The following is a 12,141-nucleotide window of genomic DNA, read 5'->3' as shown; positions in this document are numbered from 1 at the left end:
TCTGCAGTGCTTCAGTCAAACACCTACTGTGTTTTATTAGGAGACGCACAACAGTTCTTCTGTGGCTTTATAGATAATATTTTCACATACACAATTTAGCAAAATCAGCTAAATGTCTAATATTAACCACAATATTAACTTATTCTTATTGAATTGTTGTAAATAAATATCACATTTGGAACTGGTCAGTGCTCAAAAAATGCTGGGAAATCACTTCATGTAGCCCTACAAGAGTGATTACTGATAAACTGTCTGAAAAAAAGAGACTCACTGACTTTCAAAGCTGCTAACGACTTTCTACTTTGAGGATCTTGATAGAAATGTAGTGGAGTGAAAAGTACATTTGTCTTTCAAATGTAGTGAAGTTAAAGGTCATAAGTTCCCAGAAAAAATAATACTCAAGTAAAGTACAGATACTCAAAAAGTGTACTTAAGTACAATACTCAAATGTACTTAGTTACTGTCCGCCTCTGCATTTGGGTAGCTAAAATTTTAACTGCCATCAAAGCTTGCTAATTATCAAGAGAAATAGGAGCACTTGCATGCCTGACTCCCGAGAGGCATTTCAAAGATGGCCGCCGAGTGAAATGACTTGCCTTAAAGGAACTTTGGTTAGGTACTCTATAGATTATCTTGCCTTTTTGTGTTTTAAATCTTGATTTATACATGCACACAGCCCCATGAAAACCTCTATGTGAATATATTTATCCAATGAAAAGGTGCGAGGGAGTGAATTCATGTTTTTTTGACCCCCACATCCCCTGCGTATTCTACTCCCAAGCCGACCCCATTGTGTCGATATAAACTGCTTTATCACCTGAATGCAGTTAGCATGTGTAACTTGCATCAACCCTCACATATCTTTATTCAATCAATGGTTGATTAGTTTGCTCCAAGTTTTTTTTTTTTTTTTTTTTGCATCATAAATTATGCAAAAGGTTGTGTTTATTAATATGTTTACAGCCTGTTTAAAGCCTGTGTCCTCAAAATAATCCAATCATAAGCCCATGACCTGAAGCACTTGAATAGAAGAGCAGAATGTGACTTTGTCAACAGGCCAGCAATGTGAAAATTTACGTTTGGGATTTTTATATTCACCACTAGAGGGGAGTACTTTCCATATGAGCTAAAACTGCACTGCTGGAACTGTGTCATAGCCCTGGCTTGTTTACATCAGTCCTGCAGTTGAGAAACCATTGAAGGGACAGTGTCCATCTTATCCCTCACAGAAACAGTTCATTACATAACACTCCATGTGTGCGATTGTGTAGTTATGTAGATGTGTGTGTGCTCAAGAGGTAGAGGGAACTGTGATTAAGTGAACCGAACTAGAGAGGGTGGGCTAAGCTGGGAAATGGTAAACAAGTGACATCACCATTTGTGGTGAAGAGTACATTTTAAAGTGGAGCCGAACAACGTGTGTGTGTGTGTGTGTGTGTGCGTGCGTGCGTGCGTGCGTGCGTGCGTGTGTGTGTGTTTTGTGCAGAGGGTTTAGAGGAGGGTTAGTGCATGGACAATAATCTGTTGTCAGGGATAGCTGATAGGCCTAATGTATCCCTCTCTCTCATTTTTATCCACACACATGCATATGTACATATTCCCCCAGCTGTTGTCTGTGAGCTACTGCTGTTTTAATCATCATAGGATTACTTACTGCACTGCACACCAAATGACTTCTGCATTACTGAACCACAGCCTACAATTCTTCACATAAGTCAGTTTTTAAAGGCCAGGGGGTGGCATCACCATGACCATGCAAATAAATAAATGAATAAAGAAGCTGTCCAAAAATTACTATATGAAGTCTCTAACTTGCAATAAGGGAGCACAGTTTGCTTGACATACTCATTTGAATTTTCTTGATATCCGTTTTGTTCTGTGTCTCCCTCCCTCCCACTAAAATCCCACAATAAAGCTGTTATGGAATTAGCTTCCATTTGTACACAGGGTAGACCACGCAACCTCACTTCAGCTCCTTTTCTGACTAGGACAAAAAAAAACTCTGGAAAATACCCATATGGAAATGTAATATATGACATATATTGCCAGATATCAAGAGTGAGATTACCATATATGTTACCTATAAGGCGATGAAGATGTAAGTTTGTAAACTAAATCCCCTTAGTAAATTTGAATATGTTCATATACTGTAGGTTAATAATGATGATTTATTTTTATATGTAGCAACTAGCAACCACATATGTCAACAATATATATTTTATTTATATATGCAACTTTATTAAATCAATATACATATATTATATGCATATATTACATTTGCATATGGGTAAGCAATTGTTTAAAGTGATGGTTCACCCAAAAATAAAATTCTGTCATTATTTACCCACCTTAATGGTGTCCCAAACCTGTATGCATGTGTTTCTTCTTAAAGATATTTTAGAAAATGTTTCAGCATTTTGTCAATACAGTGAAGCCTTTAAAAGTCTTCAAAATATGTTCCAGGGAAGTAAGTCATAACGTCATAAAGTTTTGGAATGACATGAGGATAAGTAAATCATAACAGAATTTAATATTTTTTTGTATATCCCTTTAAACGATGGGCATTGCTATATATGTTACACAGTGATTATACAGCCTTCTTCTGCCTCTAAACTAAGAATTAAATGTGTTCATTGCACAGCGTGTGTTGGTTTATACTGATCACCATACATGTACATATCTCTGTGTTAGCCTTATTTAACATTTGCTAAGTTGCATGACCTTCTTCCCTAAATTTAGAATGTCCCACACCTGTTCTCAAGAACACTTCAGGCTGTTTTTTTTCCCCTTAGTCTTACTTATGTAGTAAATCAGCTCAAAAGGGAAATATTTATGACTAATACCAGGACTGTAATTTATATGCAAATGTCAAAAGCTAAAAGGGTCTCTTAAGCCATAAAACCCCAAAGATCATGCATGATTCTACGCAGACGCCACACTTATTTAAATGTTCTTTCTGTTCTCAATGTCATATATGTATGTTTGTACCAAGAGCTCCTAAAATTCCTTATGTGTTTGCACACACTTGGTGAATAAAGCTTTTTCTGATTCTGAGATAGTGTTTTGATTCTTTACTATGTTTGTCTCAGGGAGCATTTTTTCAGGCAAAAAAAAGACTACAGAACTATAAAACTGTGACATCAAACAATGTGTAAAACATACGTTTTTCTGTACTCTGTAACAGTCTGTCCAACAGTGACACTAGTGGATTAAGTTTCTCAGTAAGGCATGCATCTTGTTTGCCTACCTCAAGCTCATATTTTTATTGAGCTTCTAGAGAGTGATGTAATGTTAGGGAGGAACTGCAAAATAGAGATGCCCGCCTATGTCAGCAATTGGTCTAAAAATAATACAAAATGGTGGTAAATAAACAAATTAATTAAATAGAAAACACCTCACCCTCTTGAACATCATTACTTATCACATCTAAACCAAAATAAACTTGAAAATTGCTAAAGATTCTCTGAGAATAAGCCAGTTTTAAAAAACATCTCTATAAAGATGCACCTCTGTGAAGGCCACTATCATTTAACTTACATTGTTTACAGAGAAACTGTTGAAAAGTCGTCCAAAAGAGATACCACATTACTATATGCTTGTTACTGTTTTTTGTTTTGTTGTTGTTGTTGTTTTAGATTAAGAACCACACAGTGCAAAAACACTTTTATGTTCCTTGGTTGTTATACATTTAATAGTATCTTAATATATTTTGGTAATATAATATAAACAAATTACTAAATAAACATCAATCAATATCAAATTGTTTTTTTTAAACTGACCCAAACCCCAAATTAGAGCAAAATAAATGGAAAAGAAAAAAACACTTCTCCCAGTCCATCTTTCCCCCACATCAGCACTTCCTGTGCCCTCTGCTATCATATTGCCACATGATTGATTAGCCAGATTCAAAACACACTAACCAGTCAGACCTGTAAGTGACTGCAAGAACTGTAGTAGTGATTGCCATTGATTACAGTGAGGAAAGTTATTACAGGTCAGAAGCACATGATTTCTCCATCGCCTGTCCGTCTGTGCAGACAGACCCAATTCTGGGCTCCGCTTTTGCAGTGGATGTATGTAATGCAAAAAAATTACAGGTTTTAAATGGTACAGGTTCTAAATAAACAGAAAATGACATGAGTTTTTTATAATTTGGTCATCTTTAAAGGAAGCTTTAAAAGTGCCCATATTATGCCATTTCCAATATTGCCTTTCATGCAGTGTGTAATGTAGCTGTATGTGAATGTAAACGATCTTCAAAGTTGTAAAGCTGAAAGTGCACGATAAATAAAGTTATTTTCTCCCAAAATAAAGAATCGACTCTGAACAGCTGAAACGAGTCGTTAGTAATTCCAATCCCACTTCCGTGATGGCTACACGTCACGGGGTAACACATTTGCATAATGCGCACCTATGTTCTACGTTGGTCGGCCGCGAACAACTTGACCCCGCCCACAAACACGTCATTCTACTGACAACTGCTTCTCTAATCTCGGGGAGTTCAACGCAGGATTCACAAAACGCTTGCTGTTGAAAGATGGATCAGTATCCTATTTATTTGGACCAGCTGCTCCACTGAATCACAACCTGTAAGTGTGATAAATAATAGACGTTTATACTTTCTTTAGAGCGTATCGTTTCCGACACCGCTGTAAGCCGTAGACCAATCGCAACAGACTAGGCCATCTGACCAATCAGAGAAGAGTAGGCTCACGGAAAGGAGGGGTTTAGAGAGACTGAATCTTTGAACTGCTTCGAACGAATCGTTTGAGAATCGCTGGAAAATGAGGTGATATTAAATGCATATTTTGAGAAAATGAAAGTGTTTTTTGACCTTGCATGCATGTAATCCTATTGTAGTAGACTCCCAAAACAATATTAGGAACCGTAAAATGGCATAATAGGGGCACTTTAAAGGACTGCTTTAAATAATAGTCCATTATTTTAATTATGACATTAAATATGCAATATCTGGAAATGAGAACTTCTGTTTTTCCTTCTGTTTTTTTGTTTGTTTGTTTGTTTGTTTTTTAAAGAAAGAAAGAAAGAAAAAGGAAAGGAGACTGACAGCTGTAGTTGGCAGAAAAAATCTGTAAATATACAGAAAAAAGTTAAGAAATTTTACAGGACAACCTGTAAATTGTAGTTAAGACTGCAAATTCAGCCCTTTTTCTGTTGAATTACAGTAGCATGACCATACTGCTACTAAAATCTGATGCATGAGTGCAACCTATATAGTGTCACTGATGGGAAACAGGTGTGGTGTGATAATGAGTTCCTAGGCAGGGGTTATGGGAAATGTAGTCCGGGTTTGAGAGGCAAAGGTAAGGGATGGAGTGGCCTCTAGCGGAGTTCATGGGCACTCCAGCTGGTGATCGTGAGAATTCTATTCTATTCTATTCTATTATTATTTTATTTTATTTTTACAGTGCATGGTTTTGAAATTAATGCCCAAATTACAGACAACAATCTCTAGAGATATCTTACAATCATTTTGTTTTTCTTATCTCATGAACTGTGGGCTATAGATTTTTACATTTTAATCTATGAATATATATTTACTTCAGATGATGGCAGAAGGGTGAAATACTGTTCCCTCTGTGAACATGCTGTCAGTCTTGTTAATTTTTCTAATGTTGACCACATCTTCTATCCAGAGCCTTTCTTATGAGTGTGCACATGAGTGGGAGGAATGATAAAAAAGCATTACATTGACTAGAAGATAAATCACATTGCATCTCAGACAGTCTATCTCCTCCACACATCACTCTAAAACTGAAATCAGGTCTGTGCACAGATTTCCACAAATGCTTCTGCACAAACCTCTAAAGCTCCAGCTCCTCAGCAGAGGCCACAGTAGTAGCTGTAATGTCTGCCTCTACTCACTGCAACCTATACCAGCCATTGCTCACATGTTCCTCAGAGATACAGAACAGTAGATTTAAAGCAATCTATTAAATAACATTGCAATAAACATAGAAGGCTAATCTGCTAAAAGGTTGTCCACTGCTGAGTAATGCTTATGAACAATAGAGGTCTGACTTTTTTTTAAGCTTTCAGTGTACACATACTGTAAATACAAGACACATAATAAAATTAAAGAATAAAAATGCATTGCAAAAAGTATGACAGCTTAAGTACACAGTATTTACAGTGTTATGGGTAATGATGTGAATAAATCAGAGTGAATTTACAGGATATCACATTAAACAGTGTGCAATATTGCACTAAGAGAGGCATTGGGAGGTATTAAACTTTTCAAGAGGTAGATGGCCTTCTAGTGCCACGTTCTAGTGCCTACTGTTCTGAGCTGCTGGCCAGATATCAACAGTTTAAAGAGGTTGTGGCCAGGGTGAGTGGCATCTGTGATGAATTTCCCTGCCCCCTTCCTCAAGGCCGTTTCACACTGAGTGCGATGTGAAAAAGTGAGACGAATCGCCGACGAACGTTGCTTTCACACAGAGGGCGAAACAATTGATCGCCTTCTGCTAATTCACGCCTGCACGCTAGGTAGCACAGGCCAACAATGCATTTTTTCCTCATGTAGCCTATGTAATATTATATTATATTATATTATATTATATTATATTATAAATATAAATAAGTAAATATTATATTACATTATATATTTTTACAGTGCATGGTTATGAAATTAATGTTCAACAAGCTGCCCTTATTTCAGACAACAATCTCTAGAGATATCTTAAAACAATTTAGTTTTTCTTATCTCATGAACTGCAGACTATAGATTTTTACATTTTAATTTATGAATATATATTTATTTCAGATGATGGCAGAAGGGTAAAATATTGTTCCTTCTGGGAACATACTGTCAGTCTTGTTAATTTTTGCATTGCTACTCATATGAAGCCTTTTCTTATGAGTCAGGTGTGCACATGAGTGGGAGGAATGATAAAATAGCACTACATTGACTAGGAGATAAATCACACTGGATATCAGACAGTCTATCTCCACCCCTCACTCTATAACTGAAATCAGGTCGGTGCACAGATTTGCACAAATGCATCTGCACAAACCTCTAAAGCTCCAGGCTGCAGCAGAGGCCACAGTAGTGGCTGTAATGTCTGCATCTACTCACTGCAACCTACCAGCCATTGCTCACATGTTTCTCGGTGATAGAGAACAGTAGATAGAAAGCAATCTATTACATAACATTGCAATAAACATAAAAGGTCATCCACTGCTGAGTAATTCTTATGAAAAATAGTGGTCTGGCTTGTTTTTTAAGCTTCCAGTGTTCACAAAAATACAAGACACATAATATTAAAATTACAGAATAATATGGAATGCAAGAAGACCGTTTAAGTCTGTCAGAATAGAAATAGAAATAATAGAGGAAATAGAATAAATAGTTTAAGTCAGAACAGAAATACAGTACAAGTATCTAAAGATTTTGTGCATATTTACAGTGCTATGAGCAATAATATGAATAAATAGGAGTGAATTTGCAGTGGAAGTATAGCACCAAGAGAGGCCTTGGGCAGTATTAAACTGTTCAGGAGGGAGATGGCCTGTAGGAAGAAGTTGTTCCTGTGCCTAGATGCTCTAGTGTTCTGAGTTGCTGGCCAGATATCAACAGTTTAAAGAGGTTGTGGCCAGGGTGAGTGGCATCTGTGATGAATTTCCCTGCCCCCTTCCTCAAGGCCGTTTCACACTGAGTGCGATGTGAAAAAGTGAGACGAATCGCCGACGAACGTTGCTTTCACACAGAGGGCGAAACAATTGATCGCCTTCTGCTAATTCACGCCTGCACGCTAGGTAGCACAGGCCAACAATGCATTTTTTCCTCATGTAGCCTATGTATCTCGTATATGGCTTTTGCATTGTTCGCTGCTCAATATACAGCATTAAATTAAGATAAATAACTTTTGGTTCTTCATTAGAAACACAAACTATCCATAATGCTTACAAAAATACATTTGAAAATCTAATTAGAGGTACAAATAGCATCAAGCTACATTTCAAAATGTATGTAACTATTAATGTTTTTGCTCAAACCCCACTTTAAACCATCATCGAGTGCTTGTAATAACTTCCGATTGTGATCTTTGATTTTGATTTATAGGATTTTGATTCTATAATAGGTAGACATGCACTCTTTGTATGTTTTACTGAACGCTGAACGCTGCCTGCTTGTCATAAACATCCCAGCAAACACCTTCTTTTAACCTTCTTTTTAGGTTTTGTAACCTGGAACCATAAAATAACGTTCCCAGAACGTTGCAGGGTGGTTATTTTTAAATAACCTAAAAATAACTTATACAGAACGTCCCCTAATGGTTATTCTCAGGTTGTTTTTATAACCCTGTAAAACAATCTTTCCAATTAAAACGTCGCAGATGTTAATATGTAATGACCTATAGAGAGCCCTGAAATTCGTTTAATGCAGCATTTATTAAAATACAGAAATTAGATCAATCAAAACGGGATTTAAATTATAATATTAAGCCAGGGTTAAGCGTAGAGTGATAACAGAAATCATAAATTCGTGGGTTTGTTTCATCTTCATTTACTCGCAGAATTTAAAAATTAACGGTCATTTTTGTAACCTGAGACGTTCCCTTTCATGGGAACTTCGAACTGCGTCCTCTAGGGGTTGCTATGGGGAACAGTATACCCATGCCACCATGCTTAGGGGAGTGCATGCCCAAAAAAAAACAGCGAGCACTAAGTACCAACTCTACCATAGCCATGGAAGTTGCCCCTGGAACGTTAAGACGGCTGTCAGTGACATTATCCCCTACAGCCAAAGGCCTAGGCTTCATACCCCAAAAACTTACCTGTTAGGGCCAGAACTCCTGGGCCCAGGATAGAGCTCAAGGCTTGGAATCAGGAGTAGGTTCCTTTAAGTGGATATGACCAAGTGCCTAGAATCGTACTAGGTCTTGGCTACTGCTTGCTCTGCATGAGCTTGCAGAAGGAACTGTCTCAACGATTTAAATTATAATATTAAGCCAGGGTTAAGCGTAGAGTGATAACAGAAATCATAAATTCGTGGGTTTGTTTCATCTTCATTTACTGCGCGCCTATGCGCGCCTATGATCTGCACGCGCTTCTCGAGCACGCACTTAAACCTGTCTTTCACAGAGAGCCGCGCGCTCGCAGAATTAAAAAAATTTACGGTAATTTTTACTTTTACTGGCTGATTGACTCGCTCGTTTATCTATCTCTTTATTGAATGATTACTTAAAATTTATATATTTATGAGAGTAAATATGATTTCGGAGGGATTTAAAATACCTAACTGAAGAGAACATGATGTTAAGCATCTCAGGTTACTTACACTGAACAAAATTATAAACGCAACACTTTTGTTTTTGCAGCAGTAAGTTACCTAGCTGAGGGAGCATAACACCCAGCTCTCAGCCGAGAGGGGGCTCGACCTACAGCATGTTCGTAAGTAATCAGAAGGGTAAGCGTACTGAAAGCTTAGCCAAAAACTCGGCGCATCAGGGAGGCAGAGGAAGGGCCTAGTTCGCCTGATGTTATTGGTCCAGGTGCTCTGAACTCCGAATTTCAGAAAAAGGGGTAGCTCCATTCAGAATGCTCTGGGAAAACAGAGAACTCAACTCTCCATGTGAGAGGAGAACTCCGAATTCAGAAAAAGGGGTAGCGTGCTCATAGGCAACCCTCTGATAATGAATTCAACTCCTCAGAAGGGGAGAGAACTCAAACTCTCGGAAGAAAGCACCATGCTCACAAATAACCCTCAAGAGTGAGTGGAGCGATGCTTTAAAAGTGTGTCAACAGAGACACACTAGTTGAGTGGAGCCCAAGGCGAGTACCGGGGTCTAAGCCAACTCAGAGAAAGGGAACGAGGCTAATAATGCGTAACCCTTACCATACAGGATTTTAGAAAGTGCACAAAGTTCTTTGCGTGCACACTTACCACCATATGGATTTTAGAAAGTGTTCTCACAGTTCCCAAAGAGAATGCATCTTAATGAGCCGATGTCTGAAGCACGTGTGCAAACAAATTGCAGTGTTCACACCAAGAAGCAAAGAGATTCGGTCCTGACGAACCCTCGTTAGAACTCTAAGGAGCAGAGCTACTGGAGAAAAGGTGTAGAGACGCAGTTTCAGCCACGTCAGTACTATGCCATCCTGCCCTAAAAGAGCTGAAGGTGTGAGGCCGAACCAGAGGGGACAATGGGTCGACTCCTTGGAGGCAAACAAGTCCACTTCCACTAAGACATATGATCTCCACAACTTGTGGGTGAAGTCACTGTCCCCCAGGCCTCTGCCTCTTCATCAACAGGCTGTCTGCCCCCAGATTCGTATGCCATGGGACAATAGAATGCTCTCAGGGAGAGGATCTTGGTTTCTGCCCAAAGCAGGATCTGCTGCCCTGTTTTAATAGGGTGTGTGAATGCAGCCCGCCCTGGTGATTGATGTAGGAGACCAATGTAGTGTTGTCAGTAAGGACCAACACATAATAAACCCTCAGTTGTGGGATTAGTATTTCAGAGCTTTAAATACAGCCCACATCTCCAGGAAGTTCAAGTGCCACAACAAATGAGGACCCTCTGAAAGACCATGGGTTGCGTGGCCATTGAGAACCACTCCCCAGCCCGTGAGAGGGGTGTCCGTCATGGGACCCTGAGTAAGAAACCAGGGTACAAACCACAAATGAAGGGTACTAAGACCTCTGCGCATAATCCTTGTGACCTTTGACAGGAGCCTCATAGGATGAAAACCTGAGCCAGAACTGAAATGGACTCATATGCACTAGACACAGTTGAATCACTGTGGCTGCTGTTGCCATGAGGCCCAGAAGCATCTGTTTGTGGCTGACTGAAATATCTTAACCTATTGTGATGCTGTTCATAGCAAGCTCACACGTGCAGGAGACAATTGTGCTTGCATCATGGTCATATCCCACGCTACCCCCTGAAAAGTGGTTCTCTGACTTTGAGAAAGCGCACTCTTTTTAGAGATACCTTATGGGTGAGAACAAAATCTTGATGTTGAACCACCAATTTCTTGGACCTGGGTAGTTTAGCCAGTCATCAATTTAATTCAGTAATTTACAGATGCTTTGGAGTTGTGGAGGAGACAGGGCTGCATCCATGCAGGCTGCATCCATGCACTCTGTAAAGATGCGAGGTGATAAGGCTAGGCCGAAAGGAAGCACCCGATATTGGTATGTTTAACTTGCAAGCGTCTATTCCATCTTTGGCATAGCCCGATACACGTGCCCTTTAAGACCAACAATCGAGGAGTAATTTGAGGAGATACAGGCGGCTGGTTATTAAATAAGAGTCCAGTATTCTTCCAAGATCTCAAGTCCAGGGAAGAAAGGGAGATTACAGTGGGGAGGTTGTATTTGCGAATGGGTAAACATTAGTAATGAACACAATCAGCCCCCTCTAGAGCAATTTCTTTCTTTTTCACCAACACTTCACACTCACTGATCAAACGAGCGGCTTCCTGAAGATAAAGATGCTGATGGCAGGCTTTTAAGTGTCTGGTTATAGTCTTGGTGATGCGCTGCACAGCGTGGCCATGCAGCATTACCAGTATAGGAAATTATGATCCGCACTGATGAGAACAATCTTCTCGTGTCCTCTCGTGAGTGAACAAAATGCAGCATTACCAGCAATGAGAATTCACACCAGCCAATCGAGAATTTGTGTGTTTGCACACAAGCTTTAGACATGGATGCAAACGGAAGTGTTCACCTAGTGTCAAACGTCATGATGCACCATCAAAGTTCCTAATTAACATTTCGAGTACTTGATTGGTTCACATTTGACCCACATAATTTAATTGAGTAGACTGCACATTGAAAATTACATGTTTAGAAGAGAAACACAATTTTGTTGTGTAGATAATAAATAATGTGATTAAGTAAAGCCGTCTTCCCATTTTTTCAGTATATCTGTACTTAATATACATTTTTAAACATAAGCCAAATTGTTACTTGAAACTGCTGAACATAAGATCTTATTACAACTTAATATCACCATAAATAAGAGCTAAATAAGCCATAATATAAAAGTACAATTTACACTTAAGATACAACTAAAAACCTATTCTTAGTCAGTGTTTAATTTTGTTGACTTACTATTAAGAAAAATTATTTTTAAAATATCGATCACATTTTCTGTTATGTACAAA

The sequence above is a fragment of the Sinocyclocheilus anshuiensis genome, unplaced genomic scaffold (genome assembly GCF_001515605.1).
Source record: "Sinocyclocheilus anshuiensis isolate Anshui unplaced genomic scaffold, SAMN03320099.WGS_v1.1 scaffold2533, whole genome shotgun sequence".
NCBI lineage: Eukaryota > Metazoa > Chordata > Actinopteri > Cypriniformes > Cyprinidae > Sinocyclocheilus > Sinocyclocheilus anshuiensis.
This window is presented reverse-complemented; position numbering follows the sequence as displayed.